This window comes from Lagenorhynchus albirostris, chromosome 12 (assembly GCF_949774975.1).
Source record: "Lagenorhynchus albirostris chromosome 12, mLagAlb1.1, whole genome shotgun sequence".
Taxonomy (NCBI): domain Eukaryota; kingdom Metazoa; phylum Chordata; class Mammalia; order Artiodactyla; family Delphinidae; genus Lagenorhynchus; species Lagenorhynchus albirostris.
In genome coordinates this window covers 16,967,160-16,986,323 of record NC_083106.1, presented here as the reverse complement: position 1 = coordinate 16,986,323, position 19,164 = coordinate 16,967,160, and the positions used below count along the sequence as shown (strand labels likewise).

The 19,164-nt window shown below is 42.2% G+C and overlaps 1 protein-coding gene and 1 pseudogene across 1 annotated transcript in view; both read left to right on the top strand.

Moving 5' to 3' along the window:
- Positions 1-19,164, top strand: part of SASH1 (SAM and SH3 domain containing 1) — a 324,331-nt gene that overhangs the window by 65,726 nt on the left and 239,441 nt on the right. The gene's annotated exons all lie outside the window — the stretch shown is intronic.
- LOC132530884 (large ribosomal subunit protein eL33-like) lies at positions 10,049-18,574 on the top strand (annotated as a pseudogene).

Below are 19,164 nucleotides of genomic sequence, written 5' to 3'. Positions count from 1 at the left end.
GGACAGAGGATTGGGTAATGCTGGGTCCTGACCTTGCTGGTCTCACGTTTTCCTCAGCTGGATGCTCTCAGAGGCCCAGGAAAATACTGCACGCTTCTCCAAGTACACACACGCACACACACACACACACTTCCCAGTGTCTTCCTTGTGTCTTGTGTCCATCTCTGTGCTTAAAACAGAAATGACAGTAAGGAGACTGCATGGTAGCCAGCGCACTGATCTCCTTTCTCACCATTTAGCTTCTGTGTAAGAGAACAGTTTTCCTGGACAGCAAGGAAGGCAATGTCACTTTCAAAGTCAGGATTGAGTCAAAACTCCCTCCTGTGTGGAGGAGGTACCCTTTTTCTCCCTGAGCCACCATTCCATCCCTGACAGGTGACTTCATATTGAGAACAGAGGCAGGTGCAGTGCCCTGTCGGTGGTGGCCCCTGGGTGCCCTTCAAAGCCAGTTCTCAGCATCCAGGTATCCACACTGGTTTGGCAGAGCCAAGCTAAGAAGCTAGGCTAACTGCAGGAGCTGCCAGCTTTAAGAAAAACCTGGCTTCAAGTCAGATAGATCCTAGGGACCAAGTTGAATAACAAAAAGTTCAGTGAACGGGGGTTTCAAGCTTAGGAAAAAGGAGACACCGCTGGAGATGTAAAATTAAGTTAAACATTGAACTCTGTAGAAAAACACCATAATGTTAGAACTAGAGTCTCAGGGAGTGGCAGTGCAGACCCACATCTTGAGAGTCAATTCTAAAGAAGTTGGCAGGGAAAATCAGAAATGGCAGAAATATTTGCAGAGTGCCTGGGGGCAAGGTCCTTGACAGAATCATCTTCAACTTCTTCAGGGTATCTGCGCAGGGTGGGTGCCCAAGAAAATCCCGAGGAGTCAATGAATGAACATGCAGTGGCTGAAGTTTTCACTGAAAAAGCAGAAGGTGTTGGGCTGAGTTTCATGTTCTTAAGAAATCCTGTACCTGCCTTTTGAGAGCCCAGCCTTGTTGCACTCCTAACTTAAGCATGTTTTCTAAACTCCTGTCCTGGAGAAGCAGAATGCACTTCTCGGGTTCACTGAGCTAGAACAGCATTTTGATACAAACGGACCCGGGCCTGCTGAAAGACTTAAACACTTAAACACTGGGCAGGAACACCACCTTGCGTTCAGACAGAAAGCGCATCTGTGCCTCATTGATAACGTAATGACGTACATTACATTTTTGGCCGAGAGCACCTGTGCACAGCCCAGAACGTCAGCCCAGGGCAACCATTCTGATGGAGGCGATATTAACAGCTCTCATTAAAACTGATGACTACAGCGGCGCCCAGGAACGTGGCTGCAGTGAGGCGTCTGTCTGCATTTCCATGACAAGCCTCTATTTTTGGAGTTCATAACTCAACCATAGAAATACGCTTTGCGTTGAACTGAAACCTGAAAAGAAAACTATCATGGGGTAAAGAGAGTTTGACTTTTATTGTTTTCCTGCCCCTGTCTGGTCAATGGAAAGAGAAGGGTATGTGACAATGGAGGATGTATTTCTGAGCTGGCCCAGGAAGAATTTGAGTGTCTTAACTTTTTTTTTTTTTTTTTTTTTTTTGCGGTACGCGGGCCTCTCACTGCTGTGGCCTCTCCCGTTGCGGAGCACAGGCTCCGGACGCGCAGGCTCAGCGGCCATGGCTCACGGGCCCAGCCGCTCTGCGGCATGTGGGATCTTCCCGGACCGGGGCACGAACCCGCGTCCCCTGCATCGGCAGGCGGACTCTCAACCACTGCAGCATGGCCGCTGAGCCTGCGCGTACGGTGCCTGTGCTCTGCAACGGGAGAGGCCACAACAGAGAGGCCCGTGTACCGCAAAAAAAAAAAAATAGAGGGAAATTATTTGATAATTTCTGCTTTTCTAACAAGTATTGGCTGGGAAGAGAAAGGTCATCATTATCTTCAGTGTCCTTTCTCCACACGCAATAGGAATTACATTGAGACACGAATCAGATCATGCTGCTTCTCTGCTTAACATTCTTCAGTGGCTTCCTACTGGGCCTAAAATAAATCCACACTCCTTACCATGGCCCAGAGGTCTGGGTGACCCAGCCCCGATCACCTTGCGGCTTGGTGTCACACCTTCTCCCATGCTCTCTGCACTCCGATTATACTAGACTTTTTCCAATCTCTCGACTGCACCAAGCATTGTTCCCCACCTCAGAGACGTTGCATTCACGAACCTCTCTGCCTGCAATGATTTTCTTCCCACACGTAATAGCTGACTTCATATTGTTCCATTTCCAACGTCACCTCTTCCTGACTGCTCTTTCTGAAGAGGACACCTCTGCCAACGGTCTCCATCTCAGCCCATTGATGGCTTCTTTTTAGAAATTTAGCACAGTTATTGTTCTACTAGCCTGTTTGTGTGCTTGTCCCTTGTCCGTGTGCCACCTAAAAAAGAACGCTTCCTGAGAGTTGGGACCTTTGTCATCCTTGTATTCCCAGTGTGCAGCACAGAGTAAGTGCTCAGTTAATATTTGTTGAATAAATCGAGATTTATATATGAGAGGATGCATAGTTTAAGCTTCCGTCAGTTGACCCAGTAGCCTTATTCTCTTTATAGTATACATAAAAGAATAATTTCTCCTCAATCTTTACATAAGTATAACTTTGCAGGAAGTTAGCTAGGACCCCCCCCCCCCGCCACCAGGTGACAGTCTTCAGAATTGGAGGGATAAAGAAACTCTGTTCTTCTACGTCTTTTTCCCTCTTCACAGCATCATGAAATAGTACCTAATTTCTGGGAAGAGTTTTTGTAGCTAAACAGAAGACACATCCTCTTGAACTTCTAGGAACCTGATCCTTGACTTCATTTGCTTTGAGCTCTGCATACTTAAATAAGAAAAATAAGTTCTGTACATGTGAAGGGAGTAAATGTACAGTCACTGTCCCCTATTACTATTTCTATACGTTTTTCTATACTATCAGCAATTAATTATGATGGACAAATAGTACATTTACTGACGCTGGCAACAGTGATGATGTCTCAGATATTTGCTTACTCTACAAGCACTGTGCTAGGCACTTTATTTATTGGTAAAATATACTGTATATTTCTTTTTATTGTGTAGTATCTAGTACAGTATATCTCATTTATATACTAACAGTAAAAATGGTTACAAGGACAACAGTGACAACAGACAGAGCCGGGGAAGAAAATAAGTTCAGTGCTTTGGAAACCTTAGAAAAGGAAAGATGAGAATATTGATTAATTTTCCAACTGGGCCTTATTCTCTCAGAGCATTAAGCCACATCCTGGATAGGACTGGCTCAAGATCCCACAGCAAATAACAAGCATTTGGGACTCAGGCTCGAGCCTTCAGACGCCAAGTCAGTGTATTATGGACTGTCTCTGGGAAGACACGGTTAAGCCAGGCATAGACAAAGCAGGTAGTTAGGAATTAACGACCCATTATTCTCCAGACGAACTCTTCGAGTGCTGGATACTCACGTTTTTGAATGGCTGGCTCGAGAAGTTTCTTAAAAGATCTGATCTCCACATTAGAAGTGGCAATATGATTCAGGAAAGCTGTAATTGTCCCTAATAGCTTTCTCTGAATTACTTTATCAGATCCTTTTCTCTCTGCCACTTGCTGAAATTTGGTTAGCTGCAAGGAAAATAGGAAGAGATTTAGATGACATAAGAAGAGTGCTGCATAGGAACGTGACCGTTGGCAAGTTACTTACTCTCTAAGCCTCAGTTTCCTCACCCGTAAAATGGGAATGATAACCCACCTTACAGAGTCTTTGAGACAATTAGATAATGCATGCAGAGCACTTAGCACAATGTATAGAAAGGACCCAATGTTAGCTGCTGACGTGGTTGTTATTAGTATTATTATTAATAACAATTCTGATGTAAGTTTTTGGTTGCTCTAGGCAACCAAAAGTGTTGTTTTGTTTTGTTTTTAAAGGAAGGCTGGGACAGCTGGTGAGCTAGTAAGGAGTAAAGAAACACAGGCAAGGTAGTAGAATCCATAAGACAGATGCCACCAATTCCATAATTCTACTTCTAGTGGTACCTCGATCACACCACTTCACCTCTCCGAGTTTTGGTTTGCTTATCTGTAAGAGAAAGAGAATGCCCACTCTTCCCACCTCAGCAGATTTTCAAGGATTCAAATGAGACACATGTATGTAAAAGGACATTGAATATCTTAATGGGAATGGTAGACATTGCTTTCACACCTGTTTCACTTAAATGACTATTGTTTCAATGAAGTCAGTGATTCTCACCCCTGTCTGCACAATAGGATCAACCAGAAGCTTCTAAAAATCCAGATACCCAGGCCACAGCCCAGACCAATAAAGTCAGAATCTCTAGGAGTAGACCCAGGCTCAGTACTCTTTTTTTCCTCCCTAAGTGATTCCAATGTCCACCCAAGTCAAGGAATAAAATATTTTTCAAGCTTGCCTGGTGATAAGGAGCCCCAGAGACCCACCATAACTACAGAATCAACCCTCCAGAGAAGGAACTGGGAATCTGTATTTTCAACAAGCACCTCTAGCTGCCTCTTCTCTGCAGACCATTATGAGAAATACTGTGTTGAATCATAGTCTGAGAATTAGAAGGGATATCATCTAACATCTTCACACTTTGGACTTCCCTGGCGGTCTAGTAGTTAAGACTCCATGCTTCCACTGCAGGGGTTCCATCCCTGGTCAAGAAACTGGGATCCCGCATGCCGCGTGACATGGCCAAAAAAATAAAAAATAAAATCTTCACCTTGATTCATCTCTAAACCACATGAAACTTTATGAATCATATGAATGGAAGGCAAAAGTGTGTTAACCAATTATGTGAACAACAAATAACACAACTGTTAGCTATTTCTCTTTGTGCAAGAATCATCACCATTCCCTTTCTAGTTCAGGAAATCTTGACCGGTGGATAAGATTTTCAATGTTTTGAAACTTTTCTTGATCAAACAATTTGGAATGCCAAGAAATGCACCAAAAGAAGAATTCTTTCATTTAAGAAAGAAATATTTTATTCCCTGACTCGGATGGACATTGGAATCACTTGGGGAGGAAAAAGAAATAGTACTGAGCCTGGGTCCATGCCTAGAGATTTTGACTTTATTGGTCTGGGCTGTGGCCTAGGTATCTGGATTTTTAAAAGCTTCTGGTTGATTCTAATGTGCAGACAGGGGTGAGAATCACTGACTTCATTTGAATATTGTGAAATAAAATCATAAACTCAAGTTTTGGTGTGGACCATGGGAATGGGACAGTCGTAACTAAAACTTTTTCCCCGACAAAAGATATATATTGTACAGCTCTATAAAGCCTAAGTTATTACTTTTAGCTCTCGTGGGAAAGTGACGCAGATCAGGTTTAATGTAAATAACATCCTGACAAGTTACTACGCAAACCTGAAGGGAAAATGTTAACTGCTGATATTAAAGTTGCAAAACTCAGCTCAATGCTAATTGTGCATTGCAACAGATAATTCCACTCCTCACTGTTTTGAAAGCATCAAACTCTGCCAGAATCACTGGTCTGTCAGTTCCCACTGAACATTCTAACATTGCCTTGAAAAGTTACATCTTGCAGAATCTTCCCACTTCCCCTGGGGCCACATCCACTTGCCTGGCCTAGGTAATTCCCTGTAAAACTTTCCTCCTTCCTCGTTGCTGCACTGTTGGAGTCCCGCCTTTGTCTCAGCTTTACTTGAGCCATAAGTACTGTCACTATTGAATAGAGACTATGTTTAATTCTGAGCTTGTTAAGACAAAAGATAATGGAGATTGATTTTAATTAATATATAGGTTCGGAGTATTTGCATTTCCTTCATAATGGTTTTATAAAACTTACTTCCAAACTTTGCCAGATAAGGCATTTGAGAATAATGGTGCTGGATCCGGTCTGAATTTTATCTTTGGAAACTATTATCAACTTGCTCTATGTAATAATGCTTGCTTTAATATGCATTCACTATGCCCATTTCTTCGCATTTCCCTTTATTTTTTTTCTCTTTATTTTTGATAATGTGCCTTAATAGAGAGAATCAGTGTAGCCTAACTTTTTGGAAATAATAGCACATTATTTCTTCATCTGTTCTGATTTGGGAAAAAGTTCTTAAGATTAATAAGAGGGTATATCGTAAATGCTTGGATTGGCACGCCCTGTGGAGGAGCTGGTAGAGTAACAGAGGTGACCCCAACTCCTGTGCTGAGTCAGCACACGGTACCTTGAATAAAAACAGAGCCATGGGTGTTCCCAAGTGTGCACCCTCCCCAACACTGGGCTTCTTTAGGTTTTTATATTTTTTTTGTATTTTGTGTGCTTTGTTGAATCAGTCGTGTTACATTGTGTGTTGGAATGGAGGGGGCGAGAAGGCATCTTTAAAACTACAAAAATAAGGGCTTCCCTGGTGGCATGGTGGTTGAGAGTCCGCCTGCCGATGCAGGGGACACGGGTTTGTGCCCTGGTCCGGGAAGATCCCACATGCCGCGGAGTGGCTGGGCCCATGAGCCATGGCCGCTGGGCCTGCGCGTCCGGAGCCTGTGCTCCGCAACGGGAGAGGCCACAGCAGTGAGAGGCCCGCGTACCGCAAAAAAAAAAAAAAAAAACTACAAAAATAATGCTGCTGCTGGCCTTTGTGCACTGTCAACCCAGTCTCAATGCTCATTTCTTCCAGCTCTCACAGTCCTAAACCCTAGAGTACCTTGATTTGTTTATGTGAGTGTTTGGCACATAGTAGGATGCAAGATAATGCAGTCATTGTTCAGAGGATGCCAGTTATTAGTCTGCTTGGTCTGCTGTAACATAGTAGTACCACAGATTGGGTGGTTTAAACAACAGCAATTTACTGTCTCATAGTTCTGGAGGCCAGAAGTCCAGAAACAAGATGTTGGCAGGGTTGGTTCCTTCTGAGGGCTGTGAAGGAAGGCTCTGTTCCAGGCCTCTCTCCTTGGCTTGTAGATTGCAGTCTTCTTGTTCCCATGGCGTTCTCCCTAAGCATGTCTCTGTGTCCAGGTTTCCCCATTTTATAAGGACACCAGTCACATTGAATTCATGCCCACCCCAATGATTTGATTAAGTTACCTCTGTAAAGACCCTATCTCCAAAGAAGATCATATTCTGAGGTACCGGGGTTAGGCCTCGCCTTATGAATTTGGGAGGTGGCACACACAGTTCAACCCACAATGCCAGTGTTACACATGGTTTTTTAAATATTCATATATTATCAAATTATAGCTGAGAATGTAAATAAGTTTGTGGAAAGGAAATGTTTATTATGATGATGTTATGTAACAGGACTTTACTGGTATATCTGAGCTCTTTTCTGCAGGTGAGTGAGGATCTCCCACAGTTGCAAAAAAGATTGTATCACAGGTTAACTGCAGATCTGCCTGATCTCCAGTTGTTATCAGATGTACACTGAGTTTATAGTCTTGGCTTCAGGGCTTCTGAGAGTCAAACTCTAAAATAAAAGCTACATCCTATGGGGTAGAATTTCTTTTTTGATTATTGGGCGACTAAGAGGATGGAGAGACCAATGCCTTCCTTGTAGAGATGAGGAAATGGACACCTAGAAAACAGAAGTCAGGTGGCCAAGGCCTCAAAGCTAAGTAGTAGCCGTAGTAGCCCTGGAACTAGACTCATAATTCCATGCTTTTTTCACCACATCACACTCTCCGTCCTCCAGACCAGGTATCCCCCGCCTTAACCCTACCTATCAAAATTACCCACTGCTCACTGGCAACGTCTGACTTTCCTTACCTCATTTAATTAAAAAAAAAAAATTAACTAGTCCTAATAAATTTGCTAAGTGAGTACATTACTGATGCCCATAAACAGGATGACAATTCTGGGGTATGCCTTAGCTAACTGTTTCCCCAGAAGCCCATAAAGCCAAAAAAATAAAAAAATAAAAAATCTAGGTGTCTGATTTGGATAAGGTAGTAGCTTTCTTTACCCTTCAGATCCAACTTTTCAGCTAAAACCTGCCTTGTGGCCATACTTATAAATAGATGCTTCAAGGTGGAAAAAAATTTTGTCTGAGATGTCCACCTAGTGGCATTTAGTGATTATTCTTGAAAACAAAAGAAAGAAAAGTCCTTCACCCTCTGTTCTCTACCAAGTCTTGATGAATGCATCATAACTGATACGTGAGGTTTGGGTTTTAGAGACCACCTAATTCAGCCACTTGACCAATGGAACTGTGGCCTGGGCAGTGGCTTGTCCACAGCCACTGAGTTAAAGAAACCTGGGGGCAGGTCCCTTTATGTCCCATCCAGAATTCTTAACACCCTCGTGTAATGCTGCTTCATGGTTATTCAGCACATGTGTAAGCTAGTGGAAGTTTAATCTCTTGTCTCCCCATGAAGGTAAGAGAAACTGTAGCTATAGTGTTCATCGGTGGGTGACTTAATGCTTTGCCACATAGCTTCATTATGTCACACTCATTAATTTTAAAGAATAGACTGTGTTTTCTAAATATGTAATGTACTGTGACTATTTTCTGACTCTTCACTAGTGTTACTTATACCTAAACTTATCTGTGGGTGCTTTATGGGGAAAGTTTGGTTTAAAAATCTTAAAATTTTTCCTTCAGATTTTTTGCAAGTTAGTAGTTTTTTTTAAACCTCTTTTCAGGTTTATTAAATGGGGTTAAACTCTACTAAGCGCCCGCTATGGGTTTTTTCTGAGTCTTAAATCCTGGCGAATGAGCCACCCCTACAGCGTGGTCTCCAAACAGAGGGTGCTCCGAGTCGTAGGCAGTTCATGCCACGGGGACACGAATTCTAGAACATTAAACTTATCATGTTAAATTGATTTCTGGATGTTTCTCTGTGGAAGTCTTGGAATAATCCTCCCCTTCCTTCCTTTGAGCCAAGAAAACTCTGAACCAGAACAATTCAATTTCGATTTGTGGAAAAGCTCTACTCCATGGACTAAACATAGTCCTAAGACAGATTGGTGGGGGACGGGGGGCAGGAACGTTTTGATCACTTTGGCATGTTACTAAAATATCTGAATTCATCCTGAGATGTATTTACAAGCTCTGTTTCTGAGCAGTATTTGCAAGCCTTGTTCTCAAGCCTGGGAACCTCAGGAGCAAAACCTGCTTTTGAGCCATAGTTCTTGTGTTATATGTTAAGCATTTGGAAGGAACCCCAAGGAGGCCTCAGGAAGCAGTTACTGCCTCTTGACTTATCATCCTGAAGGCGATTTGTTTTAAAGTTGATAATCCCTAGAGCTACAAGAGTGTCCCACATCTGCCCTGAATTGAAAACAGATTGCCATTAAGAGCCTTACATCAGCGCTGCGAATTCATTCGATCTGAGTCAGAAAGGAAGTTGGAGAACATTCGAACGTATGGCCTGATAGCAACACGGCAGCTCCCTTCATGGAGGACCTAGACGGCAGGGTATGTAGGCTGTGTGTTTTCAAACTTTAAGACTGCTTTTCTGTAAGGAAATGTCCTTCTGACCTTTGGGCAGGAATATTCGGGAGGGGACTGTTACAGCTAACAGGTATAAAGTAACCGTCAGTCTGTGGGCTTTTCAGTGCCACCAATGAATCGATGAGAATTCCAAGAGGCTAAGAAGCCTCCACTGTCCAGAAATTTCTCTGCCAGGTTTTGCGTTTTTGTGACTTATCATTTATATAAGATATATTCAAAAATTATGTAGATATTTATATAAAATTCTCCCCCCCAGACTCTAAAACGATTCTGGAAGCCAAGAAAAGTTTTTACTGTTAAAAAGCGAGAGCTTTTCCACCCTCAGCTTATCTATGAAATTATTTTAAAATATTTCCACATATGCCAGGAATGAAGGATGGAACTCTGAACTTCATATTCCAAGCCTCAGGGGACCGGGACCATCTGATTAACTATTTAGCATTTAATATCCTACTGAAGTCGTCTTCTCAGCCGGCTGAACAACTTTTTTCCTTCTTTTTCTGTTGAAAAATTTCTGTTACAGAATGTGAGGTTCTTTTTCTTCTAAATTAAAAAGGAGATTAGATTTGTTCATCAAAAATGTTTAAAGGAAAAAGAAGGCAACAGTGGTTATGAGCAAGGGTCTGAGTACCCCACAGCTTGAGGCGTGGACGCTGAGTTCCCCTCCGCCACTCCACCCCATAATCCCCCGCCCCAGCCAGGCTCCGGAGGCCCTGCTGGCTCCTTCTCCGGGTCTGGACTGGGCTTTGGTGAGTCGAGGCCTCTCGGGTTACTTCCAGAAGCCTATTCTGCTCACCCTTTTCTCTGAGAAGCCGAGGACAGTGCCTGGTACAGCTGATACCCAATAAATACTTGTTGAATGAAAATAGCATTGTGGAAGGGAACCCTGGAAGAAGTATCAGTCTGAACATACGAAGCTAGTGAAACTCTCTTTGGGTCAATTTCCACTCACCTTCTTGGCAAGATTGACACCAGAACTAAAGCATAGAAGGTGACAAGTAATTGAGAGAAACGTGCTAGAGTGTCAGTCAGAGCAACTACGTATAAAATGTGTGATTCCGCGGTTATGGCATTAATAAAGTAGAGAAATGAAATATGAGTCTTGAGAGGTAACAGTTGCCCTGCAAGAGTGTTCAGGAGTCCGAGGAAAGCTGGTACAGGAGAAAGTGAACAAACACAGCTGGCCGGCTTCCCCTTCAACTCAGTGCAGATGTGCTCATCAAAACTGTTCCGATAGCACAAAGCCTGTCCCTGTTACATGTGCTTCCCCCAGTTTCAGAAAAAATACATTAAGAGCAGCCCAGTTGGCAGGTAAGATTTTCAGTCCAAATGCCAATGTACTGTTCCCTCTTGACTGGTTGCCCACAGTTCTTGAAAGGGGGAAGGTTTTTCAGATGCCAAAAATTGAGTGCAGACTGTGTCATGGGACTATGCTCTCTTAATCCCAGTGAGACAGAGGCTCCCTTTTAGAAAAGGAAGCACATTTGGGTTTTTGTGCCGGAGGATGCAAAAAGATGTATTGATCAACTCAGACAGAAGGGGGAATTCTCAGGCTTAGAAACATTGCTTCTGTCCTAGCTAAGGAGGCTGGCGAATGAGCCTTGAAATCTATAGAAACAGTTCCAGTTCAGACCAGCTTCCTCTCTGGCAGATGAGTATACAGATATAGATATTTATAGAGAGATATAGCTATATTTATATGTATCTTAATTTCACTAACTTACTTAATCTCAACCCCAGAAGTTCGGGAAGAAAATAAAAGTAGTGTTGCAGAGACTTCAGGGTGAAACCCATGTCAGAAATTTAACTTCTAGGGAGTTCATTGTGGTTCAGTGATTAGGACTCCATGCTTTCGCTACCGAGGGCTCGGCTTTAATCCCTGGTCGGGGACCTAAGATCTAAGATCCAAAAAGCCTCACAGCACAGCCAAAAACAAGAAAAGAAATTTAACCTCTATTACCTCAAGTAAAATTCACCTCCAGAAAGCTCCCTTGCCCCTGTTAGAGTAACAAGCAAGTCTTCATTTGGGGCCATATCCTCTTTCCCTGCCCTGTGTTTGAACATCAGGCCTGTCTCTAAGGCTGTGCCACTATATGCCAAGTCACAGCCTCATGGCTCTCCAGAGTTTTGTAAACCATTGTTTGGAATTCAGAACACATTATCCCCCAGAAACAAGGTTAGGCTCCCAGCTCAACTCCTGAATGCAAATTTATCCCAAAATATAGAGAATTTGTTGCAACTCTCTGGAAATGGACAGAAAGAACTTCTATCATTTTGTTTAATGGCATTGAAGAATCAATTTTACAATGAACTGTAATAATGCTTTTGAGAGCATTTTTAGTATCCTTGAGAATTAATTATTGGCCTTGCATACCATTCCTTTCTTTATCCAAACCCTAACCACCTATCCTAGGTGTTTAGTCTCCTGTTACTCCTTTGAATGGTACTCTAGGTAGGAGTCCTAGCAAATTATTTGCATGTACTTTTCCATTTGTGGTTGCTTTTGCCTGGAATATCCTCTTCCTCTTCTGGTTCCTGGCAAACTCTTGATCAGCTCAAACACTAACACAGTTAAAACTCTTCTGTGATGCCCCAGTCAAACTCTCACTTCTCTCCTCCCTTGGACATAAACCCTTCTGAGAAAACTTTGCACAGGTTCAAGTGGTTCCTTCCCTGACCTTCTAAAGTACCAGAGATCCTAGTTTTAAAAGTTGCCCCTAGGAAAAGTTAGAAATTCCCCTCCCCATCTCTCCTGCATTTCTCTAAAACCTTATAAGTACCACTATGTATTAACATTCACCACATTATATTGTAAATTTTTATTTACACGTGGTCCCCTTCCCTAGACCGAGAACTCCTTAAAGATAGGGGTTTCTTCAGGACTTAATACAACGCTGGAATATATTAATAGTAAATAATTAATAAAAGGATAGATGGATGAATGGATGGATGGATGCAGTGAGCACTGGGTAAAAAGTTCATTTATTTAGAGGAGGATGAAGAGCTATATAGAAACTTCTGTGGAATTCTGAATGGAACTTTTAGTTTCAAGGGCATGATACTGATGAAATTTGACCATTATTATTTTACTTCTACGGTTATGTAAGGGAGGCATTATGAATAGTGGGAAGAGAATGGAGCTTGGAATAAGAATGTATGGGTTCTAACTCTAGTTCTCTACTTCCCAGTTATGTGGTCTTGGGTAAGTTATTTACCTCTAGTTTTGCTTTTCTTCATCTGTAAGCTGGGGGTAATACCTAACTTCAAGGAGTTACCATGAGCATCAAATGATAATCCGTCTAAAAGCTCTAGTCTGGTGCTTAACCCATATGAGGTAGAAGGTAAGTGGTCATAAAATATGGATCTAAATCTGAGATGGCAGACGTAGAACTTTGAAAGCAGGAGGACTCTGGGCCCCTTCCTTCCAGCCTTGGACACTCTCCTTTTGCAACTTCCCCCCTTCATTTCGATGCAGCCGGTCAATAGCCTGATTCTAGCTTTTACCAGCCACTTCCCAGGTCACTTGGGTGATTAAAACTAAAATAAACTTGAAAGTGTGAGAGAAAAGAAGAAGACGGTTCAGGGGATTTGTGAGTTAAGTATTGGGAAAAAAATTTCCCAAAGCAGAGTTAAGTAGGCTCTGATGGAGGAAGAAGGAAAATTGTATGTACGTGCAAAGAAACGAGCAAGGGGCTGAGGAGAAAGCTGTTTGGTAGAGGTGGCTGCAAAGTGAAAGGAAGAGATGAGCACTTGCATTGCTGGGAAATTGCATTCTGGGATTCTAAAAGGGGCAATTGTGGGTGTCTTTGTTTTTATTTTTTTATACAGCAGGTTCTTATTAGTTATCCACTTTATACATATTGGTGTATATATATCAATCCCAATAAAAGGAGCAACTGTTCATTTACCATACCTACGAATGCACTCCTGTGCATCAGTAACTAAAAAGCACCTTGTGTAATTTCAAATAGTTCACGTAAATAAAAATGATAGAAATACATTCCTAACTAACATTTAATGTACCACTTACCAGGTGCCAGGCGCTGTTCTTAGCTCTTGACCCATATTAGCTCATTTTATCCTCACAACAACCCTGTGAGGTGGGTACATAAATCCTTATTTTACTGTTAAGGAAAGACAACACACTGGGATGTATGGGAGCCACTGCTCGAGCCCAGGCAGTCTGGTCCCAGAGCCTGCACACTTCATGCAAGAATGTACCTGCAGGGGCTTCCCTGGTGGCGCAGTGGTTAAGAATCCGCCTGCCAATGCAGGGGACACGGGTTCAAACCCTGGTCCAGGAAGATCCCACGTGCCGCAGAGCAACTAAGCCCATGCACCACAACTACTGAGCCTGCGCTCTAGAGCCCGTGTGCCACAACTACTGAGCCCTCGTGCCACAACTACTGAAGCCCGCGTGCCTACAGCCCGTGCTCCACAACAAGAGAAGCCACCACAATGCGAAGCCCGCGCACTGCAACACAGAGTAGACCCCGCTCGCCGCAACTAGAGAAAGCCCGCATGCAGCAACAGAGACTCAACAACAAAGACCCAAAGCAGCCAAAATAAAAATAAATAAATTTTTTTAAAAAAGAATGTACCTGCAGCTGATGTGGCTTCTCGCACAATCAGGTGGCCGATTCAGCCGTCACGGTCAGCGACGTCGTGAAGGCCACTTTGGTGATGACCATCCCTATGGGTATGCTTTTCAAAATATAATTTTAATGCCTGAAAAGTTAGAATGGTAGAATTTTATAGCATGGAAGGACATTTAGTTCATCATGCCCAGACCAGTAAGTCAGCCTCAGGGACACTCGTCAGAATCTCTGGGGACCCACAGGGGTTGAGGGTCAGATGAGCTTAGCCACCCACCTAGCACTGCAGTGTCGGAAGGACATCATCTTTATTCCAGATGATGTCCAGGGAATTCTAAAAAAAATTCTTTCTGAAATTAGGTTGACACCCCAGTAGTTTTCCAAATATGAAAATAGATACAGTTGTACTGTCTTTTTTTTTTAAAGAATCATCTATTTTTGACCTATTAAAAAAGTAACAAAGTATACAGTTTGTGAGCATTGAGTTTGACAGGTCCATGTTCTAAAGTCATTCCATTACTCATACGCCTAACGCTGAGCTCTTACCTCTCCCTCAAATTGCTCTGAGCAATTTGATTCCATTTTCTCCTATCAAAAATAGGGACAAAAAAAAAATAGGGACACATTCAACTAGTTAACAGATTTCACAAATTCTGATCCAAGGATGTGTTAGGCAGGCAGAAAGAATGTAATTCTCCCTTTTGCTACCTGTTTGGATTATTATAAGCATTTCTACAATTAATAAAGTAACTGCAAATGCTACAAAGTTATCTATCTCTCTAGCTGTTTTAGTCGTTCCTATTTTAAGCCTTTCACATGCCCCACTGATGTTTTAGGGCATAGTTTTTGGATGAATAGGGAGGTAAGCTTGCTGGAGAAGTTACCAGAAGTTTTACCTGCCTCCAATACATCCACTCAGTGACCCACCTGAGTTCTTTCCTTTGACTCAAGAGATCAGGAAACATAGCATTTGGCAAAAATAGGGAGCCAGGAGGAGTCCCACCTCCTCCTTGGACAGCAGTGGTGGGAGAGGAAGGAGGAAAAGAGGAATGGGGTAGTAAGTGGGTTGCCTAGGTGTCTGTCTTCATTTTTTACTCATTACAGCCTGGCAGGAGAATATCTTATGTAACATCAGTCCCCTGTGGAGCACTTTTACAACCATTCAGGTGTCCTGGAAATAAACATCATTAAATTAAATTAAGTTTTAATTTAATTTAAATTCTGAATAAAAGGCTTTTTACATAAACTGACTTAAAAGAGCTTAACTATTCAAAAATAGGTCAAAAGGCACTTTCAAGTGTCCAAAACAATCCCATCTTTTTTAAAAAACCATGCAAGTTTAAGCAATACCTAACAGAAACACAAAATTAAGTTAGATGTGCCCTTCAAGGAACTAATTTTCTTTTTTTTTTTCTGGTACGCGGGCCTCTCACAGTCGTGGCCTCTCCCGTTGCGGAGCACAGGCTCTGGACGCGCAGGCTCAGCGGCCATGGCTCACGGGCCCAGCCGCTCCGCGGCGTGTGGGATCTTCCCGGACCGGGGCAGAACCCGTGTCCCCTGCATCAGCAGGCGGACTCTCAACCACTGCGCCACCAGGGAAGCCCCGGAACTAATTTTTTAAAATCATCAAACTGCTCCAAAATGCCAAGAAAACACAGGACACTAAAATGAAGTCCAGATTCTCAAAAAGAGTTTGAATTTTAAGCGAACTCTTCATTGGCAATGGATATTTAAGAGTCTGGTTTTAGAACGACTAGCTACCTAGCAGGATTATTGTGAAGCTAGGATGAGATTGAATGAATTTCGGTCTCCCAGTCCAGCACATAGTCAACAGTCACTAGTATTTTGTTGAATGAATGCTGAATAATTCTGTTTTTTTAATTTATTCAAGTATAGTTGATTTAGAATGTTGTGTTAATTTCTGCTATATAGCAAGCAGTTCAGTTATACACATATTTACATTCTTTTTCATATTCTTTTCCATAATGGTTTATCACAGGATATTGAATATAGTTCCCCGTGCTACTCAGTAGGACCTTGTTGTTTATCCATTCTATATATAATAGTTTGCATCTGCTAATCCCAACCTCCCAGTCCATCCCTCCCCCACCCACCCCCTCTTGGCAACCACAAGTCTGTTCTCTATGTCTGTGAATCTGTTTCTGTTTTGTAGGTAAGTTCATTTGTGTCATACTTTAGATTTCATATATAAGTGATATCATATGGTATTTGTCTTTCTCTTTTTGACTTACTTCACTCAGTATGATAATCTCTAGGTCCATCCATGTTGCTGCCAATGGCATTATTTCATTCTTTTTTAATGGCTGAGTAGTATTCCGTTTTGTATATATACCACATCTTCTTTATCCATTCATCTGTCGATGGACACTTAGGTTGCTTCCATGTCTTGGCTATCGTGAATAGTGCTGCTATGAACATAGGGGTGCATGTATCTTTTGAATTATATTTTTGTCTGGATATAGGCCCAGGAGTGGGATTGATGGATCATATGGTAATTCTATTTTTAGTTTTTTGGGGAACCTCCATACTGTTTTCCATAGTGGCTGCACCAGTTTACATTCCCACCAACAGTGTGGAAGGGTTCCCTTTCCTCTGCACCTTCTCCAATGATGAATAATTCTGAACTCATGAAGCCAAGCCAACTCAGCTATCCTCTCAGGTCCTAGCTGACACCTTACCACGGGTTATTCCTCAGATTACATAAAAACAACACTTCCTAGAAAGGGCAGAGCCCCAGGAAACAGAAATCCCAAGTTTCTGAAACTTGTTTTCTAACCTTTTATGAAAGGGTAACGTAAGAGTTATGACTGCGTTGCTCTGAGAATTAAAGGATATCATGTTCATCCATTCATTCATTGGTTTGTTTAAAAAATGTATTTTCAATGCATCAAGTATTATTCTTGTGCTTGGGAGATGGATGTAGACAAGGCAGGTGAGGGCTCTACCTGCATGGAAATTATATTCTATCAAAGAGCTCCTGGTGTGTTCCTCCTGCTGTCACAGCTGTCACCAAGCACTGAACAACCCCTGGGGATGGGCAGCAAAGTGCCCTGGAAAGAGCAGTCAGCTTGGAAGTTAGACTGATGCCTCCTTGAATCCAGGCTCCACATCTTGTCAGCTGAGTTTCCTGGGAAAAGTTTCTGAGCCACAGTCCTTGTCTGTAAAATGGGTATAATAATGCCTACCCTGCAGGGATTCTGTGAAGATGAAATGAGACATATTGAGTGTAAAGTACACACAGTAGGTCCTCAGTAAATGGTAACCTTGTATTACCTTAATGAAGAAATAGATCAAAAGAGTGTCACAGAAGAAGGATATCTTGGGATAAGAAAATTTGATGGGCAGTTGTTTCCTCTGAGCACATTCTACAAAAGAGATATCTTTTCAGCCATTTTTGAGATAGACTGTTGATATGAAGCATGTTGAAAGTGTGATAATAAGACACGGGAGAAGCATGATATCTCGTTATACATACTACATTGCATTAACATACGTTCTTTGTCGCCACTCCCTCCTCAAATCGCAGTAAAATTGAAATAAGGAGGGAAATAAAATAAAACCACAAGAACAGCAATGATGGGGGGGTGGATAACAGAGATGAGAAATGCCAACAAAAGTTGGGAAGATTGAACACAGATTGAGGGAAACAGTAGCAACTGATGTGGAATATAACGGAGGCAACTGAAAATTAATTACATGGGTTGTGGGGTGTGGAGAACACCCACAGGAACAAGCGTATTGGAACCGAGAACCCTAAGAAGGTTCTGGGAAAGGAAGCCCCACAATGCAGGGCTTCCAATCTGATTTCTGGTGCCTCTGTCTTAAGTATAAACAAAGAATCATCAGATAACAGGAGAAAGCTGTGGACATGAAAGACAGCTAAACAGATGGGTGGGGAAAATGAACTCAAAGGTAGCAGAGACAATCTGAGGGACAGAATTGCATTGAAAATACACACTGAGGCTCTTTCAGCCATCTTGGAGCCTGTGGAGGCCTGCTGGGAACAGGACTTCTAAAACGACATATATCTGGAAGGCTATGGTCCAAGGCCTTTTTTGCTGGCTAGAAGCAGGGTCCCTGGAACCAGAGGGAGCACACAGCTTTTCTGAAAATTGAAGGTGTATATGCTCCAGATGAAACTAAATTCTGTCTAGCCAAGAGATGTGCTTTTGTGTACAAAGCAAAGAACATAGTAACTTCTTTTTCGGCCGTGCCCCATGGCTTGCAAGATCTTAGTTCCCAGACCAGGGACTGAACCTGGGCCCTCAGCAGTGAAAGCACAGAGTCCTAACCACTGGACCACCAGGGAATTCCCAGAACACAGTAACTCCTGGTGGGAAAACCCAACAAAACCAGAGTAGTCTGGGGAAAGATAACTCAAGCTCATGGAACCAGTGGCACCGTTGGTGCCAAATTCCAAAGCAACCTTCCTCCTAAGGCCATTGGACACAGAATCCGTGTGATGCTGTACCCTTCGAAGATTTAAACTTATTGAAAAGTGAATAAATAAAAGTATGGATTTGTTCTCTTGTATTTTTGTTTATGTGTATACATACATGTATATACACACTGAGTATGCTCAGTGAGGCAAGAGGAAGAAAAACAAATACAATTTAAAAAAAAAAAGAATATTCTGAAAACAGAAAGAATTTTTAAGAGGCTTCAAAGATAAAGTTTAGGAAATCTGCCAGAACTAGATAGGAAATGGGACAGAGTCTAAGGAAATTAGATGATCAGTCCAATAGGTCAAATATCCAAATAATAAGTTCTGGAAAGAGAGAGCTGAAAAAACAAAATGGAAGAAATCAATGAAATAATAAACAAAAATTTCCCAGAAGTGAAAGAAGTTTCCTGATTAGAAAGACCCGCCTAACACCCAACATAGAGAATAAAGCACATCATTGTGAAATCTCAGAACACTAGGGATAAAGAGAAGACCCTAAAGGCTGCCAGAAAGCAAAAAGAAGGTCACATAAACCATCTGGAATCTGAATGGCATTGACTGCTCAACAGTAACCCTAAAAGCCAAGAACAGTCATTTCCAAATTCTGAGGTACAAATGACTTCTAACCTAGAAATGATCAAGTATGGGGTGGACTTATAGCATATAA